This window comes from Otolemur garnettii, unplaced genomic scaffold (genome assembly GCF_000181295.1).
Source record: "Otolemur garnettii isolate 467f Iridium unplaced genomic scaffold, OtoGar3 scaffold00121, whole genome shotgun sequence".
In the NCBI taxonomy this organism is placed as follows: domain Eukaryota; kingdom Metazoa; phylum Chordata; class Mammalia; order Primates; family Galagidae; genus Otolemur; species Otolemur garnettii.
In genome coordinates, this window is record NW_003852516.1 from 310,589 (window position 1) to 333,504 (window position 22,916).

Consider the following 22,916-nt stretch of genomic DNA (forward strand, 5'->3'; position numbering starts at 1 on the left):
ATAATGAACAGCTTTGTCACTTTTTTTTCCCTTTTTTTGAGACAGTCTCACTATGTCACTCTGGTAGAGTGCTGTGGCATCACAGCTCACAGCAACCTCAAACTCTTGGGCTTAAGTGATTCTCTTGCTTCAGCCTTCCAGGTAACTAGGACTACAGGTGCCCACCACCACGCCTGGCTATGTTTGGTTATAGTAGTCATTGTTGTTTGGCAGGCCCGGGCTGGATTCAAACCCGCCAGCTCCGCTATATGTGACTAGAGCCTGAGCTGCTGAGCTATGGGCACCAAACCTCACTTCATTTTAATAGTGTGATGGAAAAATCAACCAAACATTTATCTTGAACTTTCAGTTCTTGAAATTCATGTTACTATAGTTGTCTTTTATAGAGGTGTAGCAGGAGATAGTGTATAGTTTTAGCATCAGATGTATTTAGTGTTTAGTGCCTGTTCCAATTAGAAATGATTATATTTATACATGGCACAAGGGGTATTTAACTTATGACATCGTCTTGGTATGCTGTTCTTTTTTTAAAGGATGACTAAAATTTTCTTTGAATATCTTTTATCAATACCTCTTTCCAAACTGTCACACAACTCTGAAATCTCAGTGTTGCTGATGGAAATGACCTGTAAGGGAAAACATCTCAATGAATCTTTTTAAATTTTCTGGCACATGGGTTCAAGTCCATGTATGAGAATTTGGCTTTGATTTTGTTAACCTGATGAAGTCACAGACTCTATGCCTGGCGCTTTTGAAATGGGAGCGTAGCCTTACGTCTGGCCAGCTGTGCAAGGCACAGTGTCTGTGATTTCATCCGGCTTACAAATCAGAGAGGTGGCTTTCCCCTACCCTGGCTGTCGTTAGAGGGCATTTTCTCTGTAGCCCTTAGGAGAGGAGAGTCTTGCTGGGTGAGCAGAGGAGTGTTGCTAATTCCATTGGGACCTGGCTTTGGAAGTGTTTCTCTCTAAAGACTGCCTCGTGATTATCTAGGGCCAAGTTAGGAATCAGAGAGGGGCCACTGGCCTAAAAATAGTCATAGCTTACGGAGAGGGCCTGAATGGCACAGAGCCACCGTAGCCTTCCTTCCCGTTGCCAGAAGAGGATCGTGTAGGAGGAAGAAGGCAGTGGAGTGGGAAGGGTGCTCTGCCTACAGACAGACAGGTGGAGAGTAAGCATTTTCTTCTTGGCTTATGTAGGAGGAGGTAACAGTTTTAATGACTGCATTATTTAAAAATTTTTCAGGAACAGTAAAAGTGAATATTGAGATTGTTCTTGTTGGGAAGCTGAGTGTACTGGGATGTTATTTCTAGTTGATTCAGATTTGCAGAGAACTCTTTTGTATGTCATGGTAATCACTGTTAGCCTGAGAGATCGAAACAGTGATGTGTCTTGTTTCCTGTACTGCCTCTGAACACAAAGTGAAACTTGTTTGAAAACTTGCAGACAACAGGGCGTTTCAACAAAGACCTATACATTTTTTTTTATTAAATGATAGCTGTGTACATGAATGCAGTTATGGGGTATAATGTGCTGGTTTTATATACAATTTGAAATACTTCCTTCAAACTGGTTAACATAGCCTTTACCACATTTTCTTAGTTACTGTGTTAAGACATTTATATTCTACACTTAGTAGATTTAACATGTACCCTTGTAAAATGCACCATAGGTGTGGTCCCACCAATTACCTTCCCTTCACCCATCCTCCTCCCAAGACCTGTACATTTTTTAAATGGAAGTTTATGGGCAGATTCTTTAACATTCTTACTAACAACTCTTTGGATATGATTTCCAGATTTTATGCTGAAGTCATATGGGCTAGCAGAAACTTCTTCAATGGGAAATTGAGACATAAAATAATCTTAACAGAGGGCTGTTTTCTGGTTGAGTATAAGATATTTGAAACTTAGTATTTCTTTTGGAGGCTTCTGTGTTCTCTTCCAGATAGAACCAGTTCACTTTAGAAATTATGAAATGAAACAATCAATGGCCAAAGGGCAAGAGGGCCCTTTTCCCTGGAAGCTTTCAGGGAAATTGTCTGGTTAGATGAGAGGAGGGAGGTGACTGTAGCTGGGAACAGATAGTGATTTAGGGATGAATGGGCATTGGTTTGCAAGGACTCTTCCCAGCATCTCAGGATGGACTATTAAGTATAAGCAATGTCATCTGATTTGAGGTGTGGCAGCAAGGGTTCCCTTGCTTTCCAAGATGTTTCTTTTCTTTTTCTTTTTTTTTTTTTTTTGAGACAGAGCCTCAAGCTGTCCCCCTGGGTAGAGTGCCATGGCATCACGCTCACGGCAACCTCTAACTCCTGGGCTCAAGTGAGTCTCCTGCCTCAGCCTCCCAAGTAGCTGGGACCACAGGCGCCCGCCGCAACGCCTGGCCATTTTTTGGTTGCAGCCATCATTGTTGTTTGGCAGGCCTGGGCTGGGGATTCGAACCTGCCACCTTAGGTGTATGTGGCTGGCGCCTTAGCCGCTTGAGCCACAGGTGCCGAGCCTCCAAGATGTTTCTTAATACTTTTAGCACAAAGGTCAGTCTGTTGCTAAATTATTGTTCTAGATCACTGGGTGCTCCCCTTTTTTGTATTGAGTGTGAGGAGAACCCACTAGAAGTCTTGGATTGAGGGTGGCATGGATACAAATTCAATTACAATTCAAAAGGGTCATTCTGGTTTCTGTGTGGAGACTGTATTGTAAGGAGGTCAGGGGTTCATGATTTAGCCAGTCCAGAAGAGAGATGGTGGGGAGGCTGGGCTGGGGGATGATGGTGAAGGTGAGACGCGGTTGCATTTCAAATGTGTTTGAAGATAGCACCCCTTGGCGTTGCTGTTGGAGGACACTCCTGCCTGATGTCTAGGTGTTTGCCCTGATCAGTGGGTGTGTTAATGGGGTTTCTTACCGAAAGCAAGGAGCATTGGGATAAGGAGGAAGTTGGCAGGTGTCTGGAACCCAGAGTTCCCTTTCAGGCTTGAAGTTTGAGATGCTTGTTAAATATGCAGATGGAGATGTCACACTGACAGTTGAGTATTCAAATCTGCAAATCTGGAGCTTTGGAGAAAGACCAGGGCTAGGGATGAGATTGTGGAAATTATTATCAGACAGAATGCATTTAGGTGAGCAGCTTGGCACCTGTAGTATAGTGGTTACGGCACTAGCCACAAGCACCGAGGGTGGCAGGTTCAAACCCAGCCCAGGCCAGCTAAACAACGACAGACATTGTGGCGGGTGCCTGTAGTCCCAGCGACTTGGGAGGCTGAGGCAAGAGAAATGCTTAAGCCCAGGAGTTTAAGGTTGCTGTGAGCTGTGATGCTATGCCATTCTACCGAACACGATACACAAAGTCTCAAAAAAAAAAAAAAAAAGTAAAATAAGGTGAGGGTGTAGGGACGAGCAGGGGTGGGGCCTGGGCCCAGCCTTGCCCCCAGCACTTGGCAGGCATGTGATCAGAGAAGAAGCATATGGCAAAGAAAAGTCTTTGAGTTTCTCGAAGGAAAACCAAGATAGAGCAGTGCCTCTGAATCAAGGGAAGGAGCTGTCCTCCAGCTGAGCCCCGTAGTGTGAATGAAGAGTTTCGTTCACCAAAGGGGAATGCTTTGTTCACTGTTTGGTACAAAAGGGGGTGTGCGTGTGTGTAATTATCATTTAGAAACTTGGATAGGCTTCAGGAAACTATGACAAATAAGGCACCATAAATTCAGCCAAAAGTAAAAACAAATATAACAAATCTTTCCAAAAAAAAAAAAATCATAACATGAAATTAGGCAACTTCATTTCAGAGACATACATACATTCTGCTGATCATTTTTTAAAGTCTTGACAATGGGTGTAGAAACAATAATATACCTTGCAGGTCCCCAACATTCCAAGCACTTCTTTACATCTCCAGGTCACTGCCTGTAGTGCTGTTTTTAAGATCTTTTCTTTTTTTTTTTTTTTTGCAGTTTCTGGCTGGGGCTGGGTTTGAACCTACCACCTCTGGTATATGGGGCCGGCACCCTACTTCTTTGAGCCACAGGCACTGCCCTGTGCTTTTAAGATCTTTGTGTTAGGGCTCTGTCTTACATGATATCAAAATATTAAAATATAAGTGCTATTGGTCACAGATATGATGCATTTAGAATTTTTCCACTGCCCCCTCACCTGCTTCTTTGTCCTCAAGTTGGTGAGAGTTGTTCAGAGAGGCCCCTTCCCCGATACCCCCTCCCGTGATGGCAAACAGAGCATCCAAGGCTTCTCTGCTTTGACTACCCTTGTGTGTGGTTGTGTTTATTGTTCGATTTGTTCCCTCTGTACCAACTCCTAGAGCATTTGGCATAAGAATGGCACTCAAGGCTCGGTGCCTGTGGCTGAAGCGGCAAAGACACCAGCCACATACACTTGAGCTGCCGGGTTCAAATCCAGCCAAGCCAAACAACAATGACGGCTGCAACCAAAAAATAGCTGAGCGTTGTGGTGGATGCCTGTAATCCCAGCTACTTGGGAGGCAGAGGCAGGAGAATTGCTTGAGCCCAGGAGCTGGAGTTTGCTGTGAGCTGTGATGCCATGGCACTCTACCCAGGGTGACAGCTTGAGGCTCTGTCTCAAAAAAAAAAAGGGCACTCAATATACTTGCTGAATGAACATCACCCAGGATTAGAAAACACATCTTAGAGGTGCTGAAGGAGCTTTGGTCTGGTTTCCAAGTCAATGTCATCTTTATTTGTGAGTCTGGTTTATTGGGGGTATAATCTACATATTGCAAACTGTGCCCTTTTGGAGTGTACAGTTGAATCAGTTTTGAAAAACACATAGTTGTTTAACCACCAATCAACCAATAGAAATTTCTATCATTTCAGAGTTTTCTTTGGCCCCTCTGAGTCTTCTTCCCCCGTTCCCCAGCAGACAATGATCCTGCCCCTTAGTTTTGCCTTTCTGTTGTTTATAAGTGGAGTTACACAGTGTGTGTAGCTGTTTGCGTGTGGCTTTTTTTTTTTTTTTTTTTTTTGGAGACAGTCTTACTTTGGCCTTATATCTCACAGCAACCTCAAACTCCTGGGCTCAAGCGATTCTCTTGCCTCAGCTTTCCATGTAGTTGGGAGTCTATTGCCCGCCACAATGCCCAGCTATTTTGTTCGTTTGTTTGTTTAGCAGGCCTGGGCCAGGCTCGAACCCACTAGACCTGGTGCGTGTGGCTGGTGTCCTAACCACTGAGCTATGAGCGCCCAGCCATTTGCGGCATCTTTTGGCACAGCGTATATATTGGAGACACATCTGCGTTGGATCCATGATTTACCTTTTTATTCCTGAGTAGTATTTTCATTATGGTTGTGCCACAATTTTTTTATTTTTTAAAATTTTTTGCCGTTTTTGGTCGGGTTTGAACCTACCAGCTCTCGTTTATGGGGCCAGTGCCCTATTCCTTTGAGCTACAGGCACCGCCCAACACAGTTTTTTTTTTTTTATTTATTAGTCATGGACATGTGAGTTTTTCTTTTGCAGTTTTTGGCTGGGGCTGGGTTTGAACCTGCCACCTTCGCATATGAGGCCGACGCCCTAATCCTTTGAGCCATAGGAGCCGCCCAACATTTGAGTTATTTCTTGTGTTTTTGCAATTAGATTTTTTTCCTAGTTTTAATTAATAACATCTATAAGAAATTAAAACAACTATGAATAACTCATAGCCTCATACCCCCAGTTCGCATCTGCTGTTTTCCTTTTCCTGGGTTCTTTTTCCATATATTCTACACGGGTTAAATCAGAAACCACACAAAGATTTTTCCTGGTTTTATAAGCTGCATCGTTGATAAATGGCTGTATTTCACTGAGTTACCGAACTGTAATTTTCTAATTAGTTCCTGGTTTCTGCCCTGGAGATTGTTTCCAAGTCTTCCCAGTTGTAGAAAATATGCTGGAAGTCCTCTAAGGTGTTTCCTTTGATAAATTTTGGCAGCAGTTTACTTAAGACTCTTAATCAAAAGTAAGATGTAGGAATCAGTTCGAGCAAATGGGAACAAAACCTGGGTGTGTATTATCAGGGTGTGGATTATTTCTGGGGACTCGGTGTCTGGGAGGGGGTCAGGAACCGAGTGGGTTAGTAACCATCCCATCATTGTTTTTCATTTCTGTTTCTCTTAGTACATTGGTCCTATTCTTCTCTTTATAGAGCTGTGCTTTCTCTGTCTCTGGGGGTGTGGAGGGAGGTGGCGGGTGCTCAGGGCCTGGGTTTATGCCCTTTAGTTCCAGGGAGTTCTAGGAACATACTGTGCTTGACCAGCTGCTTCGCATCCCAGTGCCAGGGGTGGGAAACTCTGCCCCCATTTGAGGTGGGCATCTACTTCAGGGCTAATTTACTAGTTTGAGTAGTGGAGCCCAGCTCAGTGAGTAGAAGGGGTGGTTCTCAGAGAAAGAGGGTTGGTGTGAAGGGAACCCTAATTCAAAGTTTTCCTCTTGAAGTAGAATAACAAAATCCACTGTTACACCTATTGAAATTGCTTTCCAGAAGGGCAGTTACAATTAGGTCTTAAAAGAGGAGAGGGCCAGGGGATATATATCTGTTTGTTTCTATTTGTATTTTAGATATCAAAAATTGTTGACCACTTCTTAATTTTGATTTATAACTTATGAGTGATATTTAATATACGGCTAAGAACGTCTAATTTATAGTCAACGTGTTTTGAATGTTCACTTTATATGTAATCTTCGTGCTGGAAACTTCTATGCAGTCAGTCATCCCTTGGTAGCTATAGGGGATTGGCTCTAGGATCCCTACCCTCCCAGCCTGTGAATATTCAAATCTAGCCTATGAATACATATAAAATGATGTAGCATTCATTATAACCTAGCATTCATTGTACCCTCACATTAACCTGAAATAAAAAAACAAAACACAAAATTCTAAAACAAAGATATCGTATTTGCATAACTTAAAATACCTGACACAACGTAAATACTGTGTACATAGTTGTTATGCTGTATTTTTTACTTCTGTTTTTTATTCATTTTTCCTAATATTTTCTTTCTTTCTTTCTTTCTTTTTTTAATAGAGACAGAGTCTCAGTGCTGTGGCATCACACTGCTCACAGCAACCTCCAACTCCTGGGCTTAGGTAATTCTCTTGCCTCAGCCTCCCGAGTAGCTGGGACTACAGGCGCCTGCCACAAGGCCTGGCTGTTTTTTTGTTGCAGTTTGGCCAGGGTTGGGTTTGAACCTGCGACCCTCAGTATATGGGGCCGGCGCCCTACACTGAGCCACAGGCGCTGCCCATTTTTCCTAATATTTTCAATCCTCATACCCAGATGGTTGACTGTTAATATTAGCAAGTTTGTAAGACAGCTCTTATTCTCAAACCTTCTGGTTAAGGTTTGTTTAACCTTGGAAAGGAAATACCTTAGTAAGTGGTCCTTGAATGGGAATGTTCCATGGAAAGGTAGTTGTATCACCCTTTGTCTGGAAATAATATCCATTCTACTGCTGACTGTTTGGGGGGCCCAGTGGGAACCTAAGCACCTTGATTTAACTCTGAAATGTCCACCCAGCCCAGAAGCCTGTTCCTAAGTCATGTGACTCATGACCTACCATATTGGATTGTGGGTCTTGGGGTCATTTTGAGTTTTAGGTCCCAACTGGAGTCACTGAGGCTGGCCAGGCTGCTTTATGTGGCATCTCCACCTGAGCTTTACTTGCCCTGGTGTCTGGTGGGCACAGGTCGAGACGTTTGTGCTAGCCACTTCTGAATTCTAAACATCCACATCTGAAAAATCTTTGCCAGCAAACTTGCTCTGGTTACTATGATCATTTTGCTCCTCTCTGAAATCATTTGTCTGTTTTATGACTTTTTAAGTTGATAGAACAAGAATTGCAGTGAATATTTTAACAATGAACTTGCAAACTTAGGGCATTTTTCGTATGTACAAATGGATTCTTTCTGTGTGACTGTGTCACTCAGAGAAGCTTGTGCCCTGGCAGTGTGTAGGGCCTTGATGATCAGTAAGGATGGAATGTGACATCCTGATGACTCAAATAGTCACGAGGGGGCCCAGAGCTCTGAGATAGTGGGGGCCGTGGCATTTTTCTCCTAATCTGTAGCTTGGACAGTTGAGATATCATGATGCCATTACCTCTGGCTCTTCTGGGTCCATGGTGTTGCCTTTTGTTTGGTTTTTTTGCTTTTTTGGATGGTGTACAATACATCTAACAAATTTACTTTTTTAACCCATTTTCTGTTTTTGAGACAGAGTCTCACTATGTTGCCCTGGGTAGAGTGCCATGGTGTCACAGCTCACAACAACCTCAAACTTGTGGACTTAAGCTATTCTCTTGCCTCAGCCTCCCAAGTACCTGGGAGTACAGGAGGCTTCCCAACGCTTGGCTATTTTTTTGTTGCAGTTGTCATTGTTGTTTAGCAGGCCTGGGCCAGGCTCGAACCCACTTGTCTTGGTGTATGTGGCTAGCGCCTGCTTACTGAGCTACGGGCACCAAGCCATTTTTTGACCCATTTTTAAGAGTAAAATTCAGTGGCATTAAGTACATTCATGATGTTACCTGACCATCACCACTATCTACTTCCAAAACTTCTTTTCATAATCCCAAACAGAAACTATCCATTAAACCGTAGTTCCTATTTCCCTTCCCACCAGCCTCTGGTAACCTCCAATCTACTTTCTGTCTCTATGAACTTGACTACTGTAGGTACCTTATACAAGTAGAATCCCATAATACTTGTCTTTTTCCAACTGGCTTATTTCATTCCAACCATAATGGTTTTTAAGGCTCATCCATCCTTACAGTGTAGTGCGTGTCAGAATTTCCTTCCTTACTCAAGGCTAAATAGTATTCCCTTGTGTGTCTTGGGCACATTGACCCCCTCATTGGTCAGTGGATACTCGGCTGCTTCCACTTTTTAGATATTGAGAATAGTGCTGCTGTGACCATGGACGTAAAAATATTGGAGTCCCTGTTTTCTGTTCTGGGTATAGGAGCAGAGCACTAGACCGTATGGTAATTCTACATCTAGGTTTTCGAGGAAGCAGAATGTCGTTTCCCCCGGCAACTGTACCATGTTACAGTTCCACAGGCAGTGCAGGAGGGTTCCTGTCTCTCCACATCCTCAACAGCATATTTTTTTTTTTTTTTTTTGCAGTTTTTGGCTGGGGCTGGACCTGAACCTGCCACCTCCAGTATATGGGGCCGGTGCCCTACTCCTTTGAGCCACAGGTGCTGCCCTTTCTATTTTTTAGTAGAGCTTTTGCTCAGGCTGGTCTGAACTCAGGAGCTCAAGCTGTCCCACCCCCACCCCAGCCTCCCAGAGTGCTAGGATTACAGCCATGAGCCACCGTGCCTGGCCCTCACCAGCATTTTAATGATAGCCATCCTAACGGGTATAAAGTGGTATCTCATTGCTTTTTTTTATTGTTCTGTTTTTGGTTTTTTTTGGAGGGGAGGGTTGCAGTTTTTGGCCAGGGCTGGGTTTGAACCCACCACCTCCGGCATACGGGCTGGTGCTCTACTCCTTTGAGCCACAGGTGCCGCCCCTCAATGTGGTTTTGATCTGCATTTCCCCCAAAGACCCATGACGTGGACCACATTTCCACGAGATTCGCCCTGATGCCTGGTGGTCTTCCCTTTCCCTTTCTTTACCTTTTAGAAAGGAAGGAACTTCCTGTCATTTTCTTTCCCCCTTTCCTGACTTCTGAGACTGAGGTGACCCAGAGTCACGCAGAAAGGTGACTTCTTTTGATTCTCTTTTCTGGCTTTGAATGCCTCCCCCCTTTTATTGACATAATGCCCTAACTGGTATTCCAGATGTTAAGGGCCAGGCAGGTATTTGCTGAACTAGTAGCAGCTACATTGTGGGTTAGATGAGTTTTGGTTGGGGGGGCCAGCCTGGGAGCCTAAGCACTGTTCGTAGCATTTCCCTAGGAAAAAGAGTTTTGAGTTAAAATAAATTTCCAAATGAACTTTAGAAGCTTATATGTATGTGTGCCTGCGAGCTGCCTTTACCAGCCTGCAGTTAGAGCTCCTGTAATGAGGTGATGGAGCTGAAGGAGGGGATATGTGTGTGAGGGCTGCAGCGGGGCAGGGACTTGAGAATGAGCAGTTAGCCGCCCGGCTGGGTTGATGTCGTGTGTTTCGGTCCCAGTTTCAGCTTCAGAGATGCCAGCCTTTGGGGTGGGGGGGTGTTCAAAAACAACAACAACAAAAAAAATTAAAAGAAAAAAGCTAGCTGTTGATCCCCTGTGTGTGTGTGTGTGTGTGTGTAGATGATGTGTGTCCAGGCTGCTTGACATGGGCAGGAGTGACTAAGGGAGATGTCAGAAAGTTCTTCCTCAGAAGTTCCTTCTGGGTTGTTTTTTTTTTTTTTGGAGACAAAGCCTCAAAAAATGCTGAATAGAGTGCTGTAGCATCACAGCTCACAGCAACCTCCAACTCCTGGGCTCAAGTGAGTCTCCTGCCTCTGCCTCCCACGTAGCTGGGACTACAGGCGCCTGCCACAACGCCTGGCTACTTTTTGGTTGCAGCTGTCATTGTTGTTTGGCGGGCCCAGGCTAATTCGAACCCACCACCTTAGGTGTATGTGGCTGGCGCCTTAGCCACTTGAGCCACAGGCGCTGAGCCACCCTGCTGGGTTTTGATTCTATGTTGCTGTGGTTTGAATGTGTCCCCCAAATTTCTTGTGTCGGGAAACGTAATCCCCAAATTCATGTGTTGACTGGAGGTCAGGACTTCAGGAGGTAATGAAGATTAGATAAGGTCATCAGGGTGCCTGCCCCCCACCCCTCCGTCTGGGACTGGTGATTTATAAAACGAGAAGAGAGACCTGAGCTGGGGCACACTTTTGCCCCCTCATACATGATGGCCAGCACCATGCTAGGATGCAGCCAGAAGGCCTTCACCAGATGCCAGCGTCATGCTCTTCAGCTTCCCAGCCTGCAGAGCCGTGAGCAACATCAACTTCTGTTTGTAAATGACCCATTCTGTGTTATTTCCATTGTAGCAACAGAAAGCAGACTAAGACATACATCAAAGGGAGATAGTACCCTAAGTTTATCTTTATGTTTGAAGGTGCCACCCATGCAGACACTGGGCTTTCTGACTTGGCTGAAGTACCCTAGAGCATCTCTCTAGGCCATCTCTGAAGACTGCACGACTATCATGGCTCTTGAAGACTTTCCCCACCTGTGCACTTGGCTATGGTGATCGAAGGCGTTGCAAAACATTTTAAAATTTGGTTCAAAGATGTCCCTTTCTAGTGATGTTTACTATGTTACCTTTTCTTTTTTTCTTGGACTCTGATTCTTGGTCTTTGTATTTTACTGTACACCTTTTCTCTTTTGGTCCCTCACTGGCATGCCAGGAGTAAAGAGAAATACTAGCTGCTCAGTTAGCTTTTTAAACCAACTAGGCAAAAAGTGGGGAAAATTGTGCATGGATGTCTATTGCACAGAGTTAGGGAACTAGCAAGATAATTTAGTTTACAGTAGATAGTTCTTCTGAATGTATCTTTATGGAGTTAATCTCCTTTGATTCTCTAATCTGAATTACTTAGCTTTATTACATAATTTTTTTGGGGGGGGGAGACACAGTCTCAAGCTGTCATCCTTGGTAGAGTGCTGTGGCCTCACAGCTCACAGCAACCTCAGACTCTTGGGCTTAAGCAATTCTCTTGCCTCAGGCTCCCAAGTAGCTGGAACTACAGGCACCTGCCACAATGCCCAGCTATTTTATTTTTTGGTTGTAGTTGTCATTGCTGTTTGGTAGGCCAGGGCTGGATTCGAACCCTTCAGCTCCGGTGTACGTGGCTGACGCCCTAGCACCGAGCCTTTATTACATAATCTTCAACTAATTCCCATACCAGTACTTTTTCAAAGGCACCTTCTGTCCATTTTCTTTTCCTCCCTATCTTTTATCTCATGTGGTTCTTTGTGTTGAATCATAGGTAGTTGTGTAGTTTCAGAAATTAGAAGAAATACTCTGGGTATTTACAGAATAATGACCTGAAATGTTTTTACTTAGTGCCCAAGTCGTCTTGATCATTGAGTGATGCTGGGTTATAAAAAAGTCGAGCATATTGTGTCTAATTTTTGGCCCACTTTCTCTTTGCAGGAAAATTTAATCTGCTTTGCAACCGAGTAGAGCACTGAATGTCCTGGTTTCTTATCTTAATTGGCATCAGCGATTGTAGCCAAGAGTGCTTCCTTGCTATGACATCAATACAAATGAAGCTGGTCTCCTGTAATGGGAAGCAGGACCAGATCATTAGGTTTTAGCAGATGTGATATGACAGTCATAATTATGAATAATTTAAATCCTCTGAGATATAGTCTGGGATCTTGCAAACAATGAAGGATTCAAGTTTGGGTAATACGAGTAACATATTTACTCTTGTTTACACATGTGGGTTTGGGACCAAACTATTGAATACATTACATTGGTGTAGGACATCCTGTAATTTTTTTAGTTTTTTTGGTCCAAGACTCTGGTCTCTAGTTTTTTTAGGCATTCCTTTTAATATCTGTAATGTACTTTATGCAGGATTAGTCTGGCATTGGTGCCATTTTACCTAAGGAGATTAAATGCACAGAGTTAAAGAAGATAAAAATTAGGGTTTTATCCCTAAAGCACCCTTAAATTTTGCTTCCCCTCAAAGGAGAAGGGTCTCCTGCTTTCCCTTGGGCTGGAGTGCCATGGCATCATCACAGCTCACTGCCCCCCAAACTCTAGGGCTCAAGGGATCCTATTGCTTCAGTCTCCCGAGTAGCTAGTGCACGCCACCTTACCTGACTAATTTTTTTTATTTTTTTATGTTTATTTTTTGAGACAGAATCTTATTCTGTCACCCTGGGTAGAGTGCTGTGGTGTTATAGCTCACAGCAACCTCAAACTCTTGGGCTCAAGCAATTCCCTTGCCTTAGCCTCCCCAGTAGCTGGGACTACTGGTGTCTGCCCCAGTGCGTGGCTATTTTTTGTTGCAGTTGTCAATGTTTGCTAAGTAGACCCAGGCCAGGTTCTAACTTGCTAGCCCCAGAGCATGTGGCCGGTGCCCTAACCACTGAGCTATGGGTACCCAGCCAACTTTTCTATTTTTTGTAGAGATGGGATCTGTATTGCTATATTTCTCAGGCTGGTCTCAAATTCTGGCCTCCAGTAATCCTCCCATCCTCAGCCTCCCAAAGTGTTTGGCTTACAGCTGTGAGCCATCAGATCTGGCCAAATTTTGCTTGCTTTCTTGCTTTTATGAGGCAAGATGATGGTTAGCCAAAGAAGAAGTGGGAGATAATTCTAATTCTGGTTCTGCCTGTAAATAATTGCATGAACTTGAAAGTCATCAGGACTGCTACACTATACAGTCCTAGGAGCCACCATCTTTAATGTGAACAGTAGCCCTGGGGTTTCTGTTTCATTGAATATGGTGAAAGGGTGAGTCCTAGTGTTATGTAATGGAGGCACTGCTAAAAATCATAATTTATTTTCTCTAGACCTCAGTTTTCTCACATATGGAATAAGCAGCTTAGATTAAGTGAACTCTAAACCCTGAAAGATGATTCATCAGTGGTAGTCAATCTCTCTTTTATAAATGGGCCCTGTTTATAGGAAAACAGTAAAATTATTTTTGTTAGTAAAAGTAGTATTTTATTTCAATAGAAGCCCATCTAGGGTGGTGCCTGTGGCTCATTGAGTAGGGTGCCGGCCCCATATACTGAGGGTGGCAGGTTCGAGCCCTGCCCTAGCCAAACTGCAACAAAAAATAACCGGGTGTTGTCGCAGCTACTTGGGAGCCCCAGCTACTTGGGTGGCTGAGGCCAGAGAATCGCCTAAGCCCAGGAGTTGGAGGTTGCTGTGAGCTGTGATGCCACAGCACTCTATGGATTGTGACAAAGTAAGACTCTGTCTTTAAAAAAAAAAAAAAAAAAAAGAGAAGCCTATGTATTGCGGGTTTTTCCTCCCATGGGTAGACTGTCTGCTTGCAAGACTTCTTGGTGTGTATTTTAGGTGTCTGAATCAGACAATCTGCTGTTGAAATTTGAAAGGCATTTATTTAGGGATTACATACACTGTTTTGGAAAGTAACAACTTTAGTGACGCTTGTCATTCACATTGCAAAAAGCAAAACCAGTGGCCCAAGGGTCTGAGTAAAACATTTCCAGATCTTTTCATTTCCGTTTCTATGAAAAAAAATGTGGATCCGAATGTGCAACCTATAAAGAATGTTTTATTCCCCTGGAGCATAAATATATTTTTACCATTTTTATATTTAAATAAAATTTTAAAAGTATAGATGTTTAAGTACTAGAACTGCGTAAAGCAAATTTATAATATGAAAGAACCCTGTGCCCTGCCCCCTCCACCACCATCACTGACCTGAGATGGTGAACCATTGCTAATGGTATAGTACATACATAAACTTTCCCTTACATGCATTACTTTGTTTGAGAATTTTTTAGTACTGAGAACTTCCTAAGTTTAGAGCATATGAAACCTCCACAATTTTATTGGTATAGGAAATGATAATTAAAATTATAGACAAATGAGTGAAGATCGTATCTTAAATCCAGTGGTGATATAGAGGCATCTTTAATGTCTTTCCTTTAGAATGTTTTTCCTTTTTTTTTTTTTAAAGACAGAGTCTCACTTTGTCACCCTCTGTAGAGCGCTGTGGCATCACAGATCACGGCAACCTCAAACTCTTGAGCTCAAGCAATTCTCTTGCCTCAGCCTCCCAAGTAGCTGGGATTATAGGCGCCCACCACAATACCTGGCTGTTTTTAGAGGGGGTCTCACTCTGGCTCAGGCTGGTTTTGAACTTGTGAACTCAAGCAGTCCACCTGCCTCCACCCCCCAGAGTGATAGGATTACAGGTGTGAGCCACCGTGCCTGGATTATTTTTCCTTTTTTATTATTCAAGTCCCTGAAATATTCTGGTTTCTTAATTGAGAAGCAATCACTCAGCTGCCGTGAATGCTATTTAATCTGACAAGCGAAAGTCCCTCCTGTTGTCAGAGATGGTCTGGCTTTTTTTGTTTTGAGTTTTACTCTAAGTGAGGTACAGTATAACCAAGAAACATCTGGATACAAGAGTTCTGCCTACACAGCCTCAGAAAAGTCTGTGCTGTTTTGCTGGCAAAGAGTCCAAGGAAAATTTTTTAGTTTGGGGGGAAAATAAGTCATTACACTCAGCTCCATTACCGCTGCAAGGCTGAGCTGGTCTTTGAATAACTGTGGTCTCCAGGGAGGAGTCATTATATGGTCTGGTGTTTGGATTCCTTTTAGGCTGGTTGAAGTTTCTGCATTGCTGTATGAAAAACAGTCTCTTAGGTGCAACTGAAAGCATTTTTACGGGGGCTGCAGATAACATGAATGAGACATCTCTTGCCTCCTTTCTTAGCAGTCTTGGGCGAGCGAATCTACTCTGGGTCAAGCTTGCTATTCCGAGGAATGTAGGTAAGTTAGCTTGTTCTAGTTGATTTGGGCCATTGAAATTAAGCAAAAAACACTAATGTTAAGTTTTAAAAGTGATTTTTAAAAAATAAACTGCTTTTAAAATCTTCTGACATTTTGTAATATTGATCATACTATATTGATTTCTCATACTTTAAGATAGATACATTGACAATTACATGGAGTGTGGTAGAAAATTGTTATGTACTGCGCACTTAAATATACTATGTCATCCAGAGTGGCTAGAACCTTGATTATTTGCCAACTTTGCATTGTAATTTTGGTTATAGTGTATTCTGTCTCTACCAAGGGTAAGGGAGGGAGGAATGGAAAGCTGAAACTCCTTCAGTGTTTATAATTTAACATTCTCCCAGCGTTTTAAATTTTGCAATTTGACTTTCCTCCTATCTTAGCAGTAAGAGATGAGCCGTGGGGGAAGACAGCTCTATTATTTATACTGCCTTTTGTGATATGTTTAAGGAATATTGGAGGCCTTGAAGTATGGCTATTTGTAGAAGGAAAATGTTAAGCCCTTTCACTTTGTGAGATTACTGACTAAGCTTCCAGGAATGCAGTTTTAAGAGTTTGTGAATGTGTGGGGTCTTCCACATGCTGGATTGGCGATTTTAGGAAGTCCTTGAGCCAGAAACTTTTGGAATGAAGGCATATTTCTGGGATGACTGCAGGAATCAGCATTACTGACCCTCAGTAGGTCAGATAATTGGCTTTGAATCATTCTACTTGCAGCAGGCTTTAGCTAGTTGTCTTTAGTTGTGGCGGTGTCCTTTATAATCAGCAGGGGCCTCACTACTCCCACTAACTGCCTCCCCCCCAAAGGCTTTTAATTGCCTCCTCTGATTATCTAAGACTGACTGACCAGACTGTAGTATTAACAGACTAAGTCAGTATCTGATACCCGTGCTGATTTAAATTATAAGCATAGGCTAAAAAGGAAACTTTAGTCATTGTGTTTAAACACAATAGTTGGTTGAACCTTTATTAATGTAAAAATGATACCTTTAGATGTTTCTTTCATTTTTCTTGTGTGTGTTTATCAGCTTTAGATGAGTTTGGAATGCTGTGTCTAACAGTCCTTTGTTCTCTGCTGGTGGTCTAGTAATGGCTTTTATTTATTATTATTATTTTTTTTTTTTTTGGCAGTTTTTGGCCAGGGCTGGGTTTGAATCTGCCACCTCCAGCATATGGAGCCGGTACCCTACTCCTTTGAGCCACAGGCGCCGCCCAGTGGCTTTTATTTGGGGGATGGGGGCAGTTTCTATATGCTTATAAGACCGTTGGTAATATTTGATTATTCTTATAAAATATTCTAATTAGTGACATGTAGGCTCTTTAAAGATACTTTAAATATAAGCCTCATTATGTGGTTTTAAGGGTAGGTAAGGAAAGGGGGTGATATATTTTTGTTGAAGTAGGTTTTTCTTCTTTTATTTTTTTTATCATGGCATAGACATAGTTCTCTGATATCTTTCTTTGTTGAATAGGATTTTCTCTCTCTTAAAAAATTCTTAAGTTTGTAAAATGTATATGCGACAGAGTGAGACTCTGTCTCTAAAAAAAAAAAAAGTCTGTGTTTTAGAAAGAAAGCACTTTACCTTGGATAATTCTAAATTCTAACAGTATCTGTCTCTATGCCTAATAAATTATTCATTTTAACCCAGATCTTTTATTTGTTTTTTGAACCTCTCTTTTATTTGTCGTTCGGAATGAGAAACATGACAGAACCTTTTGAGCCCCTATTGCATCCAGAATTAATTCTCTAAACTCATATATTTCTTTATTTAAAGAAAAAAAAAGAAGGTTACAAAACTCCCCCAGTTGATACTAAAAGCTTAAATCTTTTTTGTGTCTACCTAGCGTGTGATACATTATTTATGCAGCTCTGTTATACTATCTGATGCAGCAACCTTCTTTAAATATTAATGTAAGAGAAACAGTCTTTTTAAACCATGTTTAGTTCAACAGACGTTGACTGGGCACTTACTGAGTGTCACTGTCTCTGCTGCCAGGCCTGGATGACATGGTGGTGAGCTGTCTGGCTTCTCCTTCTCTCCTGCGCCGCTCACAGCCACTGAGTTAGTTCACATCTGTCCCAAAAATCTCCTGCTTCGCTCACAGCCACTGAGTTAGTTCAGATCTGTCCCAACAATCTCCTGCTGGCAGTGTCTCCTCACTGGGACACCTTCCGTACTGGGGTGAGGCCAAAGTGTTAGCATCTGTTGTAGACGCTCACTGCTCACAGAATGGAATCCAAACTCCTGAGCTGGCAGGCTGCTCCCTGTCCGTCTCCCCCAACCCCAGTTTGGAGCCTCTGACTGTTTCCCTTCACTCTTGGGAGGCTGTGTGAGTCTCTCTGGTTGCATGGCCTGTCTGCCTAGTTTGTACTTGACAGAGCCCTACGTATTTACCCCTGAACTTCCCTAGGCTAACATGCCCAGAGCTGTGATCTGCATATTACTTCTGTTGCATTATGTTGACCTCTTTTGCATTATTAGGCAATCCGTTCATTATTCCTGATCCAGACTACCAGCCCCAACCCCTAACGATGCCCAGTGTCCAAAGCATGGTAGATGTCAGGATTCCTTATATTCATTGAAAAGCAATACCAGACTGAATATCAACTTGGTGGATCATCTTTGTGAAAAGAAATTTAATTTGTTGCATTAGAATGGTTCAAAGTGATCCTTGAGTTTTCCGTAGGGTCTCCAAGACCATCACCAGAGCATCATAAGGACAATGAAAGGACCATCTTTCTTGAAGATTTTGTCTATGATTCTGGAAAATGCCTTCAGAATAAGTCTGAATTTAAGGCATCCTGGTTTCTAGAAGACCTCTTATTAAAATGTAAGTAGACTGGGCCAGACGTAGTGGCCTATGCCTGTAATCCCAACACTTGAGAGGCCATGTTGGGTGGATTGCCTGAGGTCACAGGTTCAAGACCAGCCTGAGCAAGAGCGAGACCCATCTCTTAAAAAAAAAAAAAAAAAAGCTGGGTATTGTGGCAGGCACCTATAGTCCCAGCTACTTGGGAGACTGAGGTAAGAGAATTGCTTGAGCCCAAGAATTTGAGGTTGCTGTGAGCTGTGACTCCTTGGCACTCTACCCAGGGCAACTGAGATTCTGTCTCTAAAAAAAAAAAAAAAATGTAAGTAGATAATCATGGAGGTATAAGTATAAACCCCTTCTCAGTGTTTTATGGAAAGGAGCTTTGAGTCTGTGGTAAGTGTGCCAGAGATGGCTATCTGTCCCTCAGTCTCCATTTTTTCTTTACTTCTGTGGTTATAGTATTTTCTGGGTATAGGAAGCCCGTATTCTTTGTATCTATTTTTTTTTGGAGACAGAATCTCAGTTGCCCTGGGTAGAGTGCTATGGCACCATAGCTTGCAGCAACCTCAAACTCTTGGGCTCAAGCAATTCTCTTGCCTCAGCCTCCCAAGTCCCTGGAATTACAGGTGCCCACCACAACACCTGGCTATTTTTTTTTTTTTTTGAGACAGAGCCTCAAGCTGTCCCCCTGGGTAGAGTGCTGTGGCATCACAGCTCACAGCAACCTCCAACTCCTGGGCTCAAGTGAGTCTCCTGCCTCCACCTCCCAAGTAGGTGGGACCACAGGCTCCCGCCACAATGCCTGGCTATTTTTTTTTTATTTGGTTGCAGCCATCATTCTTGTTTGGCGGCCCGGTTTTGTTTTGTTTTGTTTTGTTTTGTTTTTGAGATATCATCTAGCTTTGTATACCTGGGTAGAGTGCTATGGCATCACTGCTCACAGCAACCTCAAACTCTTGGGCTTAAGTGATTCTCTTGCCTCAGCCTCCCAAGTACCTGGCATGACAGGTGCCTGCCACAATACCTGGCTACTTTTAGAGATGAGGTCTTGCTCTGGCTCAGGTTGGTCTCAAACCTGTGAGCTCAGGCAATCCACCCACCTCGGCTTCCCAATTGCTGGGATTACAAGTGTGAGCCACCATGCCCAGCCACACTTGGCTATTTGTTAGAGACGCAGTCTCACTCTTACTGAGGCTGATCTTGAACTCCTGAGCTCAAGGAGTTCACCCACCTTGGCCTTCCAGAGTGCTAGGATTACAGGTGTGAGCCACTGCTCCAGGCAGGTATCTATTTTTTTAGTTGTTTTTTTTTTTTTTTTTTTTTTTAAAGAGACAGAGTCTCACTTTGTCACCCTCTGTAGAGTACTATGGCATCACAGCTCACAGCAACCTCCAGCTCCTGGGCTTAGGCAATTCTCTTGCCTCAGCCTCCCGAGTAGCTGGGACTACAGGCTCCTGCCACAACGCCCAGCTATTTTTTTGTTGCAGTTTGGCTGGGGCTGGGTTCAAACCCGCCACCCTTGGTATATGAGGCCGGCGCTCTACTCACTGAGCCACAAACACTAACCTCAGTAGAGTGCTATAGTATCACAGCTCACAGCAACCTCAAAGTCTTGGGTTTAAGAGATTCTCTTGCCTCAGCCTCCCAAGTAGCTGAGACTACAGGTGCCTGCCACACACTCAGCTGTTTTTTTTTGTTGCAGTTGCCTGTTCTTTAGCAGGCCCAGGTGGGGTTTGAACCCACCAACCTTGGTGTATGTGGATGGCACCCTAACCACAGAGCTGCGAGTGCCTGAGCCCCAGTATCTATTTCTTAACTTACCTCCTAGGTAAGTGTGGCCACAGCAGTAGTTAATATTGTAGTGACAGGGAGGTAACTTCTGTGCCTGATGCCTCTTTGGTGGAACGCAAAAGGTGTGATTTGGGGCCATAGGTGGAGGCCCTGTGTGGAAGAGGAGTGAGAATGGTGAAGCCTGGGACCTTGTTAGCTGAGTACATTAATCGTGGACAAGTTGTGCACATTTTTGCATGAAACAGATTAAACTTTTTTCTTTGCGATTATTTGAGTTTCATTTGCCACTTACAGCTGGACTTTGAATCCTCAATTCTGTAGTATGCTTTGTGACTTTGGACAGGGAATTTGTCGGTGAGGAAGGGAGGAACTGCCTAGAACTCGATGCATTCAGTGGAATGGGCGTAGATTTGGTTAATTTCACTCTGAGAGGGGATTTTAATGTAGCCTTGGTGTTGAGAGTCCATAATCATTTTTTGTAAATTATTTTTTATTTTGTAAGGGTCTCTTCTAACTCTGAGAATCAGTGACTGAAGTATTTAGCTTTGTTAAAATAAATTATTGTATTTTTTCCTGAGACACACACTTTAGTCTCTGAATGTATTTTATAAGTTAGCTTTGGCATATAATTAGAGCAGGATTTGACATCAAGACCTTGATGTTCCTTAGGTATTACCTAAAGTGGCTGGAATTAGCAGCAGAAAAAATTTAAATGCTGCCTTACAATGAGCAGCTTACAACAGCCAACCAGCATGAATAGTTTAGAGCAGAAGCTGAGAGTTGCTGGTTTTAAGTTCAGAGAAATGTTGCTTGCAGCTCAAGTTCCCCAGTTTTTTCTTGGCGCCTTAAGATTGAGCACATAATTTTCCAAGAAACTTTTCCAGGGTTTGGTGGCTGTGGAAGCTTTAGTCAGCCTGGATACCTGGCTGATGAGGGGTCTGGGCAGAGCTCCCGGCTTATAATTACCCCTGGACTTTTGTATTATGTCACTGAAGTGTGGGGTTATTTATGGCAGCAAAACCAAATCTATTTCCAGTGCTTATATTCCCAGGTCTTTATCCCTCTGGGGCTTAAGTTTGCAAACTATCTTAATAATTATTCATTTATTTATTTATTTTTATTGTTGGGGATTCATTGAGGGTACAAGAAACCAGGTTACACTGATTGCATTTGTTAGGTAAAGTCCCTCTTACAATTGTGTCTTGCCTCCCAAAGGTATGGCACACACCGCGCCTCTGGCCAGCCTAGAGCAAGGAGTTACTGTCCTTGGGGGGTTGGGAGAAGAGTGTCTACCGTCTCCCTTTAAAGGAAGAAAAAAATTATTGAGAGGCCAAGGCGATGGCAAAGGACCATGTGTGTATGACACGTGGGGACCTATGCACTGTGTTACCTTAGTCCTGGGGGAAGTAGCAGCACTGTTTGGCAATAATTGTGCTACATCATAGGTTAAAATATAATCTGTAGGCCATCAGGGAGCCTAACAGTTGCTTATGCATAATTTTTAACACTGGAAACTATGTTCTGAATTCTAGACAACTAATCCATAAACAAACTTGAAGAATTTACTAGTTTTCTACCATGGGTGTTCATTAGTTTCCCAGGGCTGTCGTAACAAAATACCACAAACGAGGTGGCTTAAGGTGACAGAAATGTATCTTTGACAGTTAGGAATGTTACCGTGTTTCCCTGAAAATAAGACACTGTCTTATATTTATTTATTGTCAGGAAGACACGCTAGGACTTATTTTCAAGGGATGTCTTCCTGTCCATGCCGGAAATGCAGCATAGCATAGCTGCATAGCCACGCCCATCACTAAGTCTTATTATTGGGGTAGGGCTTATATTTAACAAATGCATAGAAATCCTGCTAGGGCTTATTTTTTGGGTAGGTCTTATTTTCGGGGAAACATGGTAGAAGTCCAAAATCGAGTTGTCAGCAGGATGGCACCCTCTGATCCTTTGAGGGGTCCTTCTTTGCCTCTTCTGAACTCCTAGTGGCCCTGCACTTCTTTAGCTTGGGTCAGCTTTCAACTTCATAAGCTGGTTTTTCTCTGTGTGCCTGTCCAGACTCCCTGTTCTCATAAGCATACTGGTCAAATTGGATCAGGGACCACCTTAATGATACATGTACCATCTTAACTTGATTACTTCTGCAAAGACCCTAATTTCAAATAAGTTGGTTATTTTTTTTCATCGACACCATGGATTAGAACTTTAGTGTATCTTTGAGGGGAGGGACACAATTTATAATAACAGTATAAAATATTTCCCTCTCCACTATAGGTTGATTATTCCTTATTTGAAATGCTTAGGGCCAGAAGTGTTTTGGATTTGGGATTATTTTTGGATTTTGGAAAATTTGCCTCTATAATGAGATCTTAACACGCAAGTCTAAAAACAGCATTTATGTTTCTTTTCTTTCTAAGACAGAGTCTCACTTTGTCACCCTTATAGAGTGCTTGGCCTCACAGCTCATAGCTCAAATTCTTGGGCTTAAGCGATTCTCTTGCCTCAGCCTCCTAAGTATCTGGGACTACAGGTGCCTACCACAATACCTGGCTATTTTTTAGAGACAGGGTCTCCCTCTTGCTCCTGCTAGTCTTGAATTCGTGAGCTCCGGCAATCCACCCACCTTGGCCTCCCAGAGTGCTAGGATTACAGGTGTGAGCCACTATACCCGGCCTAGCATTTATGTTTTATATGCACCTTATACACAAAAGCTGAAGGTAATTTAATACAATTTTTTGAAAATAATTTTGTGCATGAGAAGTTTTTTTTTAATTATTTTTTTGAGACAGAGTCTGACTGTGTCACGCTTGGTAGAGTAAGTGCCTTACAGCTCACAGCAACCTCCAATTCTTGGGC

The 22,916-nt window shown here is 42.9% G+C and overlaps 1 protein-coding gene across 7 annotated transcripts in view; it reads left to right on the forward strand.

The window, feature by feature from the left end:
- Window positions 1-22,916, forward strand: part of MTUS1 (microtubule associated scaffold protein 1) — a 150,806-nt gene that overhangs the window by 20,610 nt on the left and 107,280 nt on the right. For 4 of the 7 annotated variants that reach the window (XM_023517781.1, XM_023517780.1, XM_023517777.1 and 1 more), the window contains exons 3-4: window positions 15,364-15,419; window positions 18,135-18,278. The exons of 2 other annotated variants lie outside the window; for them this stretch is intronic. The gene's annotated coding sequence lies outside the window, so the exon portion shown is untranslated. The remainder of the gene's footprint in view (window positions 1-15,363; window positions 15,420-18,134; window positions 18,279-22,916) is intronic. One more of the 7 variants, XM_023517778.1, reaches the window with a different exon arrangement.